At 37.0% G+C, this 13581-nt stretch overlaps 1 pseudogene; it reads right to left on the bottom strand.

Annotated features, from left to right (window-relative positions):
- Window positions 1-8569: 8569 nt before the first annotated feature.
- Window positions 8570-11553, bottom strand: LOC110683144 (annotated as a pseudogene).
- Window positions 11554-13581: the final 2028 nt, after the last annotated feature.

The following is a 13581-nucleotide window of genomic DNA, read 5'->3' as shown; positions in this document are numbered from 1 at the left end:
TAATTTCTTTCTCTTATAAAATATTTATTTCATTCCAGTCTAGTTCAATTCAATTCAGTTCAGTTCATCTCTAATAAGCTCAATTTAGTTCAGTTCAGCTCTTTTAAGTTCAGTTCATCTCTAATAAGTTCAATTTAGTTCAGTTCAGCTCTAATAAATTCAGTTCAGTTTAGCTGAGTTCGATTAATGAGAACAGGCCTTGATGATGATGATAATCATCATGACACGTCAGATGAAGAGTCAGCAGTAGTTTGTTAGATTTCCGTTATGCAATAACCGAATGATGCGTTTTGTAGTAAAGTTGTTAGCTGCTTGTAACAAACTTCTCTATAAATATCTGTAAGCTGTCCTAAGATCATTTTGATCAATTAATCAATAAAAATCTCTTCTCTCTCTCTAACTTTCTCTCTCAAGATCAAATGTTCTTCACTGTGATTTTCAATATGGTATCAGAGCAGGAGCTCAAAGATCTTCGAATTCTTCGATTATTACAGTGAAATCACTAAGATTCTTGTTCTAATCTCTCAGTTTTAATCTGATTTTCTTCCGCATCAAGTCAGATTTATGTGTTTTTTTTTTGTTGATTGTAATCAAACAATCAGATTATAGTAGCTTCGAATTTCTGCATATTTCTATAAGAAATCGTGAGAGTTTGAGCAATTTCCTTTGATAATATCATAGATTGAATCAATCAATCTGTTGTTTCTTCCATTTATACACAATTTCTTGATTGAAAATGGCGGAAAATTCTTCAGTTCCAGTAACTTCTGATCCAACTTCACCTTATTACATCAATCCATCTGAGAATACTGCTTTGCCTATTGTTTCTGAAAAGTTTTCTGGTGAGGCTTATGGTGAATGGAAGAGGAGTATGATCATTGCGCTTGCAACGAAGAATAAGTTAGGTTTCATTGATGGAAGTTTGCCGAAACCAGCTGAAGATCATCCAAATTGTGGTGCCTGGAAAAGATGTGATGCTATAATCATTTCTTACATTCTGAGATCCTTGGAGAATTCGATTGCTAGGAGTGTTTTGTTTTTGACTTCTTCTCAGGAAATATGGAAGGATCTTGAGGAGAGATTTTCTCAGACCTCAGTTATACACCTTGCAGCAATCCTTGAACTTTAAGATCAAAGCACGGACACCCTCCTTATCCAAGATCCAAGCACCTGAAGAGTCTTTAAGAATGTGAATCATGTTGCACCGCTTCCTGGCCTGAACCACCGAAAAATGCAGTTTCGAACCAAATTCACCCGTAGCATCCCACCAAACCTTCGTGCGCTAACGCTAGTACAAAAAAACAGTTTGAGCTTCCTCTACCTTCTCATTACGGTTATTAAGAAACAGTATGCAAGCCAATGGAGAGTGCAACGCCTGCAAACTTGTCGTGACCTCTTGACAAAAAAGCTCTCCAATTAATCCCCTATGACGTCCTGTGAGATAAGCACCAGTTACGGAGTTTATCCCTGATTACAGCCAACCGTCGAGACAAAGAAAATTGAGATGAACCTTGAAAGTTCTCGAGGCAAATGGAAGTAACAAATTCCGACACATCCTTAGCAGCCAAACACCAATTTTCTATTCAGTATGGCTGGCGAAAGTGCGACATGTCCATCGTGTCAGTGAAAATAATAGTTGCATGATCAGAAAATAGAATTGGTTGATGAGTCACATTCGGGTTTGGGTATTGAATGAACCAATCAGACGTCGCATAGGCTCGATCCAATCATTCAAAAGTCGGATTTGAATCAATGCGCCCATTAGTCCAAGTATAAGTGGGACCAGTAAAAAGAACATTAATGAGGCCCAAATCTAGACGCCAGTGAATAAAATTAAGCATGCCATGGAAATTGCAGACCTCCAATTTTATCAAAAAGGTATTCAACCTGATTAAAGTCTCCAATCAACAAAACATTAGGGTGAGTCCTAACAAAGCTAGAAATGGAAGTCCAAACCTCTAATCTATCAGCTAAATGATGCGCACCATACACAAACACTACATGTCTTATTTCATTTCCAACTGATATTTTACAAGCTACAAAGTTTGGAGAAATATATATCGGGTCTACCAACACCGGAGCTAACCAAAATACTACAAACCCACCACTTAAACCTATAGCATCTAAACCACAACTACCCAAAATAGGAATAGATGTTATCCTTTATAAAACCTTATTTACAGGGAGCATAGTTTCCATCAAAAAACCAACATCCAACCCATAAGTGGGACAAGGACATAATGTATGGAACCTTAGGGGAGTCCGCTTGCCCAATGCCCCTACAATTCCATGCTCCAATTCTCATTCCTGTCTTTAAGGCTCTGGAGGGGAGCCACCTAACCTACATCAGACAAGCTGCTAGAAGAGACCGAACCATCTAGACCCTTACGCTTCTTGAACGGAAGAACACAAGGCAAACAACCAGATGAGCAAACACTACCCACCTCCGATTCCAGGATAGGCGAGGCCAACGGAGCTACAGCAGAAGCTTCACGCTTAGCCAGTCACACCTTAGTAACCTGTCGCACCCATTTAATTACCATTTTTCCCTTCTTCTTAATAGGAGAGAAAGATCAGAGATGAAGTTTACCAGGAGAACGCGGAGCCATATCCTCAAGATGAGCAGTTGGAGCATTCGGAGCAGTCGGAGTCGCTGAAGAAGATTCAGTAGGTGAAGCTGGAGAAGGCGGAGATTCAGAAACCGTCGGGGAATAATCCGTTGGAATGGCGAAGGAGGTGACGGCCCATGAGTTTGAAGATTCAAAGAGAGTGAGAACTGCTGTGAAGACGAATCGGCCCTGTAACCGGAGCTTAATGAAGGGTCGCCGAAAAAGATCAAGAAAGAAAGGGATATTTTTGAGCAGATTCCTCTCCCATCCAATTTCTAGGTCCGACTTCGAAAGGGACCTCAAAAAAAGGGCCTGATGGACCAAGGGGAGGAGGAGAAAACCCATGTCCAAACAGATCCAGGTCCGGAAACCGTTTGGTCCATTGGAGAAGCCCGGGTAAAACAATCCATATCATTTAAGTAACCCATATCAGGTCAGATCTGGCCCACAGGAGAAGTAACATGGTAGCTTGGGCTATGTTGTAAATTAGAATTGGGTCGGCTCACTGCATAAGAGGAGAAGCGCATAAAAGGATCAGGTGATGGATTAGTATTTGGCATAAACTCAGAAGAGATTATTCTTGAATTCAGATCCCACGTGAGAGCTTGATGGCCCATTTCCGTGTCACAACCCAATACATAAAGTGGATAAGAACCGGAGACAACCTGGCGATAAGGGTCCCTGTTTATCACAGAAGTTCCCAAAAATCTTTGCAAAGCTCCACCGTCATTTGAAGAATGTTGTTGACTCCATCCATTGACACATGTATCCTTATTTTGCCAGCCCCTCATGTATTGCCAACCTGAATTAGAAGGAGTTGCATGTCTTACACATAGAGCTCTTCGAGCCTCATGATTAACTATCGCAAATTGTCCCTTAATCGCACGATTAGGCCCCAAATCCATGCTTAAGACTTCATTATTATCAGCTGATCGGAAAGCAGTTGGAGATGGGGGCGGAAAAAGTCCTGGAATACTTGCCACTGATCGTTTATTGCCCGAACCACATGTGGACTCAGATGAAGAGTTCTAACAAAACCCCTTGAAACGTTGTTCCATCATCATCATCATCATAATCCGAGGGGTGCGAATCCGCATCGTATTCTAACGGATCATCATCATCATGAGCTCCAAACCAAAGCTCCGTAGTCTAAGCGCTTGGGGAAGGAAAAATTCCTTGCAAAGAGTCTGAATATAATTCTAGGTCCGTGGGTCCGAAGAGCACATAACCACCATTCTAATGGATATGACGATAATGACGTTCCAAAGGACCACTAATTTTAGCATGATCTTTTTCACACAAGGTAGAACTATGTCCGACTAAACCACACTTTCTACAAAATCTAAAGATCCCTTCATATTTAAATTTCACCCACGTGACATGATTGTCAAATGTGGAAAAATAACAACCAGCAATCAAAGGTAACGACAAACAAACTAATATTTTAACTCTAGGGCAAAGTATAGGAAACTGACCATTAGATTCATCAAAGTTCGTTACATCACCCACATGAGCTAATACAACCGCCGCAACTTAAGGAGTAGAATATCGTAAAGGTAGACCCACCACGCCCACCACAACTCAGCAAGATGAAGATTAAGATTCATTGGTACTGCATGTTCCCGAAGGCGCTGTAACACGACCAAACTTCCTTTAAAATGGACCCACCCTCTCTCATCTAATTCATCGCCATCCTCAGAAGTTTCACAACTAAATATTAGATCTTTACCATAGTTGAAAACCGTCACTGGGGGCACAAAGATGCCAAAATTGGGCTAGTAGCCGCTGATAAAGAGATAAAGAAAAGTCCCTATCATCCCACACACGTCCAATAACACAACTTTCCCAATTAATAGGTGCTTCATCTTCTAGGACTGGGAGAGGTTGAAAGTTTTTCCCCATATAGTGAGGGTATACAAAGGTATTAGGATGAAGATAATGAGACATCTTGAAGGTAACTAGAGAAACCGAGAGAGACAGAGGAATTTTTAAATTTTAACTTTAAACTTTGAAAAGGAAAGAGTACTAGAGTGAGAAAGTAGAGAGAAGTTGGGCAATTTAGTGCTCTATTTATTGTTATGTCACAATCCACCCCTCCCATCATCAATGATTAGGGTATTTATAGGGGTAGGAATTTGTGCCCCTTAGAATAAGTGACCTAGAGATATGTGCTCTGATTCGCTGCGCAATTAGTGTAGGGCACGTGTCCCCTCTAGGGCCCCGTTTTGCGGCTTTCAAGGGTAGTTGGGCCTTATGATGTAAGGAGGCCTTTACTCTCTTTATTTTTTAGGTGCTCTCATGCTCTTCATACGTGTCATAAATCTTCCTATAGTGACACGTGTCACCTCTTTATTGGGCCACGTGTCACCATAGGATTGGACCACGTATTTGGGGTAATTTTTACCCTAAACAGTGTACATTCTTTAATTTGAACACAAATTTTTATATATGGTTGGCCACACCATGTGGCCGGTGTTACTCAAGTGACTCGGTTAGGGGTTACTCGAGTTACTCGGTCAGAAGTTACTTGAGGGGTTCGATCAGGGGTTACTCAGTCAGAAGTTACTTGAGGGGTTCGATTAGGGGTTACTCAATCAAGGGTTACTTGAAGGGATGGTCAGGGGTTACTCGTTTAGGGGGTTACTCGAGGGGTTACTCGGTCATGGGTTACCTGAGGGGTTACTCGATCAGGGGTTACTCGTGGGAATATTCAATTAGAGGTTACTTGAGGGGTTACTCGGTTAGGACTAACTCGAGTCACCCCTGACCGAGTAACCCCAGCCACACGTTGAAGCCAGTCACATAGAAAAATCCCCCAAACATTCCTTTTTATAGTGTGTTATTACTATTGTGATATTTCTATTTTAGGATAGTGTTACAACAATGAATTAAAGATGATAACATTTTCATTTATAAAGTGATAAACTTAAATCTATTAGACTTTCAATTGATACTTTAAGAAAGAGGATACACTAATTAAATAACATTAAATAAAAATGTTATGACTTAGAAATGTTTAGGTCATTAATTACCTGGAGTACAAATATATAAATATGGAAGCGTGTTATATAATGTAAGTAAGCTACATAATTTTCTTTTCATTTTTAAAACAAATATTCAACCACCTTATATAAAGTAAGGAAATTACATAAATTTTATTATATTAGGTCATGTCTATTGTCTTGTATTAATTTGTTTCTCCTATTTAGTTAGAATAGTGACATTATTATTATTGGGATTTTTTTGAAAATAACACCACAAAAAAATCCAAAAATTGGATTTCACCACCTTCTAACTGAATTTTGGATGAAATTCGTTAGTGGGACCCAAGATAGACACGTGGCAATAAGACATTGGTTTAAAAAATAAAGGTAAAAAAAAAAAAAAAAAAGAAAAACACTCTATAACCCTAACCCAGCCACTAGCCCACCACCGGCGGCCGCGACTCCACAGTCGGAGACTCATACTGACGCCGACAACCCTTCCTTCACCGGCGAAATCACCGCCCATCATCCCCACCCACCACGGCCCCCTCCCCCCGCGCAAATCCCACCAATCAGTTCGTGCAAACCCTTACCACGAACCACCGAAAACCACCCATGTCGTCGCCTCACCGCAAAAATCGACCTAGCTAGGGCTTCGAAAGTGGTTTTCGACTGGTTTGAAGGTGAAGCGGAAGTACAGGGGTGGTTTTTCGAGGAGGAATCGAAGTGGCTGGGAGGTTTTGGCTGGGTAGGGTTAGGTTTCGGCTGACGGTGGTTCGGCGACGATGTGGGTTGGGGTTTCGGCTAGTTTAGGTTGGGGTTTCGATGGTGTGGTGACAGTATCGGAGGTTTTGGGGCGGGGTATGGTGACGACGGTGGTTCAGCGACGGTCTCGGAGCTTCGGGGGTTAGGTTTGGGTGACGGTGGTGGGAACCCATCGGCGGTGGTGGCTGGTTTAGCAATTTAGGATTTTTCTTTTTCTTAAAAAAAATAATAAATTTTTTTAATCCAATAAATGAGTGACATGTGTCAAAAGTGAGCCCCACTAACGGATTCTTGGATGTAGTAGCAGTAGTAGTAGCAGCAGTAGTAGCAGCAGCAGCAGTAGCAGCAGCAGTAGCAGCAGCAGTAGCAGCAGCAGTAGGAGTAGCAGCAAGCAGTAGGAGTAGCAGTAGCAGTAGGAGTAGCAGTAGCAGTAGCAGTAGCAGTAGCAGTAGAAGTAGCAGTAGCAGTAGCAGCAGCAGCAGCAGTAGCAGCAGCAGCAGCAGCAGTAGCAGCAGCAGCAGCAGCAGCAGCAGCAGCAGGAGCAGTAGCAGTAGCAGTAGCAGTAGCAGTAGCAGTAGCAGTAGCAGTAGCAGTAGCAGTAGCAGTAGCAGTAGCAGTAGCAGTAGTAGTAGTAGTAGTAGTAGTAGTAGTAGTAGCAGCAGCAGCAGCCGCAGTAGCCGCAGCCGCAACCGCAGCAGCAGCAGCAGCAACAGCAGCAGTAGCAGTAGTAGCAGCAGCAGCAGCAGTAGCAGCAGCCAGCAGCCGCCGCAGCAGCAGCAGCCAGCAGCCGCCGCAGCCGCAGCAGCAGCAGCAGTAGTAGTAGCAGCAGTAGCAGCAGCAGCAGTAGCAGCAGCAGTAGCAGCAGCAGTAGGAGTAGCAGTAGCAGTAGGAGTAGCAGTAGCAGTAGCAGTAGCAGTAGAAGTAGCAGTAGCAGTAGCAGTAGCCGCTTTCGATGAGCCGCAAAAGCCACAACCCGTCCTAGAATTAAACATCATCATCATCATCATCATCATCATTATTATTATCATCATCATCATCATCATTTTTATCGACTCAATTATATCACAATATAAAATTCATCATGATTTAAACATTCAATTTTTATTCATTCTCAAAAATATGAAACATAATTTAAAATAGGATAAATTCTGTTAATTACAATATTAAACTAATTATAGGATAATAAACTAACATATTTTTTTTTTGAATGGAAAACAACTAATATATAAAACAGGGATAATTTTGGTTATTATAAAATAAATTATAAGATTATAACTAATATTTAATAATAGGATAAATTTTGGTAATTATAATAATTGATATACCTTTCGTCAATAAACCATTATGATATATGTTTGAAAGTGTTAAATATATTGTATGCTAAACATATATTGTATATATCTTTGTAAATGTGAATTAGTTAGGTGTATTATTTTCCTTCCTAGTTTATAGCCTATGACTTGAATAATTGTAAATTAGTTGACTGTAGATATTCTTTCCTAGTTTATACCTTTCACCCCCTTGTTGTAGATTTGTAGCCATCAATGCTATGGTTTAGTATATAATTATGAGGTCACGCCCAACGTATACATAGGTAAATGCCTTAAATATAAACAGAGCATATAATTCTTATATGCAATGACCAAAAGTAGTTTAGGTCACTACCTAATCCACGAACAAGTTTGCGAAAAATTAATTAATTTGTGCCGATCAAACTGATGGACTCGAAAAAAAAAAAAAAATAGTCGTCTTCTCAATTTATACAATTGGAAGAACGCCAATCATTCAACCTAAATCACTATGTCGCCGACCACTATGATATTGCAAAACATCTATCAATATAATTCTTCTTTAACAAATACTTAAAAAATGAGATTGTTGTTGAGATTTTTTAATGAACAGAACCTAAAAAACAAAACTACCTAATTTTTTTAAAATGTTGTAATTTACTACCTTTATGCCGGATTATGAATGAGTTTGACCAAAATTCTCCGGCATTGACTTGGTCACGTGACACTTGGTGAAAGAAAAGGGTCATTAAGTGTCACGTGATGGTCACGTGACCAAGTCAACATCGGAGAACTTTGGTCAAACTCATTCATAATCCGGCGTAAGGTAGTAAATTACAACATTTTTTCGAAAATTAGGTAGTCAATTACAACATTTTTTTTAATAGGTAGTTTCTCGCAAATTCTGAACTATAATAGGTAGTTTTTCACAAAATTTCCATTTATATATAGTACGTACAAGTGTAATTAAAACCAGAATTATGAAATAAACTGATGATATTAACAATAATCTAATTGATAACGCGACAGTTCTTTCTAATCTCTCCTTTAGTACCAGTAAGAAGCTTAATGTTCCCCATCTTGATCATCGCTGCAACAAAATCTTGAAAGAAAACAGCTTGATTAGTACTATACTTCTTCACCAAGGAATCTTGAGAACCACCATTGTAAAAGCTCTTGATCCGAATGTAATAGACCGCGTTTTTGAACAAGGTTTTGAAAATAATCGTTGTCGAATTTGTTTGGTGTTTGACGATCAAGAGGGGCTAAGTTGAAGTCTCCATTCCCAGCTTGTTTAGGGCAGTTGGCTTGGCGAGTGGCTGCAAAGGTGGGATCTATGTCGGTGTCGTTGTAAATGTGGGGTCGGAAGTTGATGCAACGAGCGAGGCCGATGGTGTGGCCGCCGGAGAGGGCGGTCATTTCGTTGATGTTTAAGTTTTGTCTTGCAAAGAGGGAAGTGAGGTTAGCAAGGCTTGAACGTGGGGGTGGAAGGTTTTGGTTTGCCAAGCTTAGGCTTGCTGTTCTTGCATCTCTTCTACCTAGTGGTACTTTCCATGTGGGCCCTCCTAACTACAAATGTGAGAACATATAGTTAGGTACATCAAGTGGTAGGATCTTAAAATAATAAATTTTGATAAGAACAAATTGAGGTGTTTAAATTGAATAACTAGTTTTGGTGGGATAAATAGACAATGTACGTCTTGAGTTATTGTATTCAACTTCATTTTTCATTTTCAATTGTCATTAATATGGTTCTGAAATAATACAATGCAATGTACTTCAACTTAGATAAGCAAATGGGATTATTATCAAACTTGTGGTTGCAATGGGTTCATATTGTATACCAACCATGCATGTTTATAAGGGATGACATAAACGTTAACACTTAGATGAATTAAAGATGATGGAATGAGCGACGTGACAAGATTAATGCAATTTGAAACGCTTTTTAATACGGATTATTTCCTTTGTTTCTTTATAATTGCAACACTTTCCTATAATGAAAATATTATAATAGTTGCAACACACATAAATGGAAGATTTTTATGGTGAAAATTGTACTATTATCTTTATTTAAAGCTCATGGCCACTTGATTATACCTCTAACAACCTCTTAACCCCTTTTTAAGTGTATTATATCATGTGAGATCTATTTGTCTTAAATACCATATCAATAAAGTGTATGTTGCAACTATAAAGAAACGGAGAAAGTATATATATTATTATATACCAGACTGTATATATTATTATAGATTATAGATTTATTCACATTTTTGTTACAGATGCTAGCTAAAACATTGCATGTATTTTTCAATTTTCCTATGCTTGGAAAATAGGGAGGAAGTAAGCAATATGGCTTATTTTGTAATGTTTTTCTTTTTGTTCTTAAACAATGAATGAAGCTCAAGTGATAGGGAGTAGTAATACAAACTAATTAATCTTTAGATTTATGTGCACAATGAAATCTATAATCCAAAGTATTTTTATGAGTTTTATGTGCTTACCAATCTAACTCCGTCTCGTGATGCAAGAGCTAGAATGTCTGCACACGATACAGTTTGGGGGCAAGCAGCTTCAAGATTACACTTGATTGCATCAATCACTTCAAAACCCCTTATTGAGTTGTTTGCATTTGCTTTAGCAGTTTTCTCCCCTGTAAATGTTGGTGTATCATCTAGGAGTACAGATGCATCACAACCCTAATGTTACCGGAAATGAATGAAAAAAACATGAATGAGTTAGTCTAATAGATGAACAATATAGTGTATATATTGATTCCAGTCTATTTTAATTGATCCTTTAGCGTAAATATAAAACGACCATATATACTTTCTTTGTTCACAATTACTACTCAGCGTACATTTCTTTTATAATTTCTAATAACTAAATTAATCACATGATTTATTTGGATGAACCTTTATATTCATTATGAGATAAAATTAGGTCAAAGACTTTTATGTATGTACTTCTATTAATCTATTATTATTTAGGGGTGTGACAAAAAAGATGTGATTTTTCCTAAAAAGTATGGATCATATTTAATTAACCATTGTGCCAATATTAAAAATAAATTAGATCATTTATTAATATATATATATATATATATATATATATATATATATATATATATATATATATATATATATGCTTCTATCAAAGTTGTATATTATCCATTGGTTAGGGTTGTCTCTCATGATATTAATGAATGCGATCAAACCTCACTATGCAACCGGGGTCTAACCCTAGGTAAAGCATTTTTTTTTTCCTTGACAATAGATCATGTAACGTTAGTATTATAAACGAAGTATATATATTTTTTAATTCTTCATTTTCTCACTCAGTTTTTTTTTATGTAGATAACATCCATCATTTTCTCTAAACCTTCTATATAATTGTCTAGGGACCCATAATTGTCCAAACTAATCATCATCCTCCCAACCATTTTCTTTCTAGAAAAATGCAACAATATTACAATCAATAATGACATTACAAGGAAATAACGAAATTCTCCCATCTTTGCATAATAATTTTTCATACGTCGTAGTATATTGTTTAATAATGTACATAGAACATGGTATTGCAATAAAAAAAATAAAAAAAATAAATAAAAAAAAAACTTAAATAAATAATAAGGTTATAGATTCGAAAATACTTACGTTGACAAAGCAATCATGGAAGAACAAGCGAAGAATAGATGCACCCATACGTGGTTCCTTACTAACGGCTTGCTTCATAGTATTGTACACAATTTGTTCAACATTAGGGCAACTAGAGGCATAAAAGTCTGGCTGCATAAGCCAAGCATTAGAAGCACCCATAAAAAGTGATGTTAGAGAAAAGATTACCAAAAAACATATCAATTTGGAAGCCATAATTAACTTGCTTCTAGCTTGCTAATTATGGCAAAGCGAAGGTAGAGTTGATGAATATATTATATGCTTTGAGTTTCATATATATATATACACACTAGACTTACTAGTAACCAATATTGGAGTATAAAATGGAAGACACCGCATGTAAGGGAGTAATTAGGATTAGTTGCAAATTAAATGGGGGTAGACATTTCAAATCTAGCCCCAGAACACGTACACCCTGCCAGTCCATTTCAGAATATCATTTCTATAATTATTACTCTTTCATTCCCTTCTTCAAACTTAAACAAAAATATTCACTTCATACTCTTGGGTACGATGTATGTATAGTAAATGATTGAGTAATAATCACTCTTGCTCATAGATCGTATGTATTTTCTTCAAGCCAATCTTACCCAAAGGAATCGATAGAGTAATAAAATCAATCATGGAGATTGGGGATTTAACCATCAGATTATGTTTTTGGCTGAGTTGTTCCTTTTATATGGAATCAAGAATCTGATCCTAGGTATAAGGAGCCCTGTGTTCATTGCATCAACATTTCAAGTCCAAATGATCTTATGTGACGGAGCATGATAGAGTATAAAATCACCAATCATGAGATCTCTAATCATCAGCTTATTACATACCCAAAGATAAAAAAAAAAAAAAAAAAAAAAAAAAAAAAAAAAAAAAAAAAAAAAAACCCAAAAATTGATTGAAAATCCCTTTAGGAACCCAATTAACCCAGCCTAAGCCTTTTAGGACAAACCAACTTAGTTGGACCTTAGGATTAGTTAGCCTAATTAAAGACTCAGGGTCTGTTCATTTCAACTTAATTTCAATTCAGTTCAGTTAAGTTCAGATCCAATCAATTCGGTTCGGTTCAGTTTATTTTAGTTCAGCTCCTAATTTCCTTCTCTCATAAAATATTCATTTCAACTCTATTCAGTTTTGTTCAGTTCAATTCAGTTCAGCTCACTTGAGTAAATGTGAACATAACATGCTCTTAAATTGCCTAAGCAAAACCCTTGCTAATAGAGTAATTAAATTAATCCATATTATAAAGTCATTGCACACCCATCTGGATTTGCAATCTTACGTCCTTAGAGGTGTCAAAAATCAAAAAACTTATGCGACAAACCTGATCCGATCTGACACGAAAAAGTGCTTTGGAGCCTGCAACTTGTGAGTAGTTTGATTTGCAATAGGTTGCAATGCGTTTCATTTGTTTTAATATTACTCCCTCTGTATTATTATAAATTTTGACGGTTCTAGTCATATCACCAAATCAAAAGTAATTCTTAAGTCCTCTACCTAAAATAGATAGGGAAGTAGGGTCGAATCCACGTGAAAGCAATGTATTTCTACTCCTAAAGAATTGATATGGTCTAAATTATCATGTAACAAATATAATTTTATGAGAATTAAACTAAGGGAAATAAATAAACTAACGTGAATAAGAATAATAGGAATAACAATAAATCAAAGCCTAGGGTATAGGTTCACCAATAATACTCAGGGGTATGTAAAGCATAAAAATCAATGCATCAATTAATAAGATCATAAAAGACTTTGCTACGTATTACAATCACAGAGTAAATCTAGCGGTATTAAATCGCATCTCTCAAATCTTGACTTAACCATTTATAAATTAATCTGCCTATTGAAACTAAGCCTAAACATCAATTCTCATTTGTCGAATCTCAAATCAATATTGCATAACTTAAACAGTGAAACCATGCCTAATCTAATTGAATAGCATTAAATCAATCAATAGGAAATTAACTAAAGCATTAACAATCATCAATAATAAATCACCCCCTAACCGTAGAAATAAACTACTCACACATATTGAAATCTAACCTAAGAAAACAATTAAACAAGACATAACTAATCAAAGTATTTAAATTACGAGAAATAAAAAGAAGAAAATCGTTACCAAAATAAATGGAATTAATAAATTGCATAAACCAAAGAGTGTTGAGAGAACAAAATACTAATGTAAGCTTAAAACTAAAATTTGGAATTTTTAACTAATGGAAGATGTAATAGTTTCGCTTGACAAAAGCGTATTTATATT

This window comes from Chenopodium quinoa, unplaced genomic scaffold (assembly GCF_001683475.1).
Source record: "Chenopodium quinoa cultivar QQ74 unplaced genomic scaffold, ASM168347v1, whole genome shotgun sequence".
NCBI classification, from domain to species: domain Eukaryota; kingdom Viridiplantae; phylum Streptophyta; class Magnoliopsida; order Caryophyllales; family Amaranthaceae; genus Chenopodium; species Chenopodium quinoa.
Note: the sequence above shows the minus strand (reverse complement) of the source record. Positions and strands in the feature narration are given on the sequence as shown.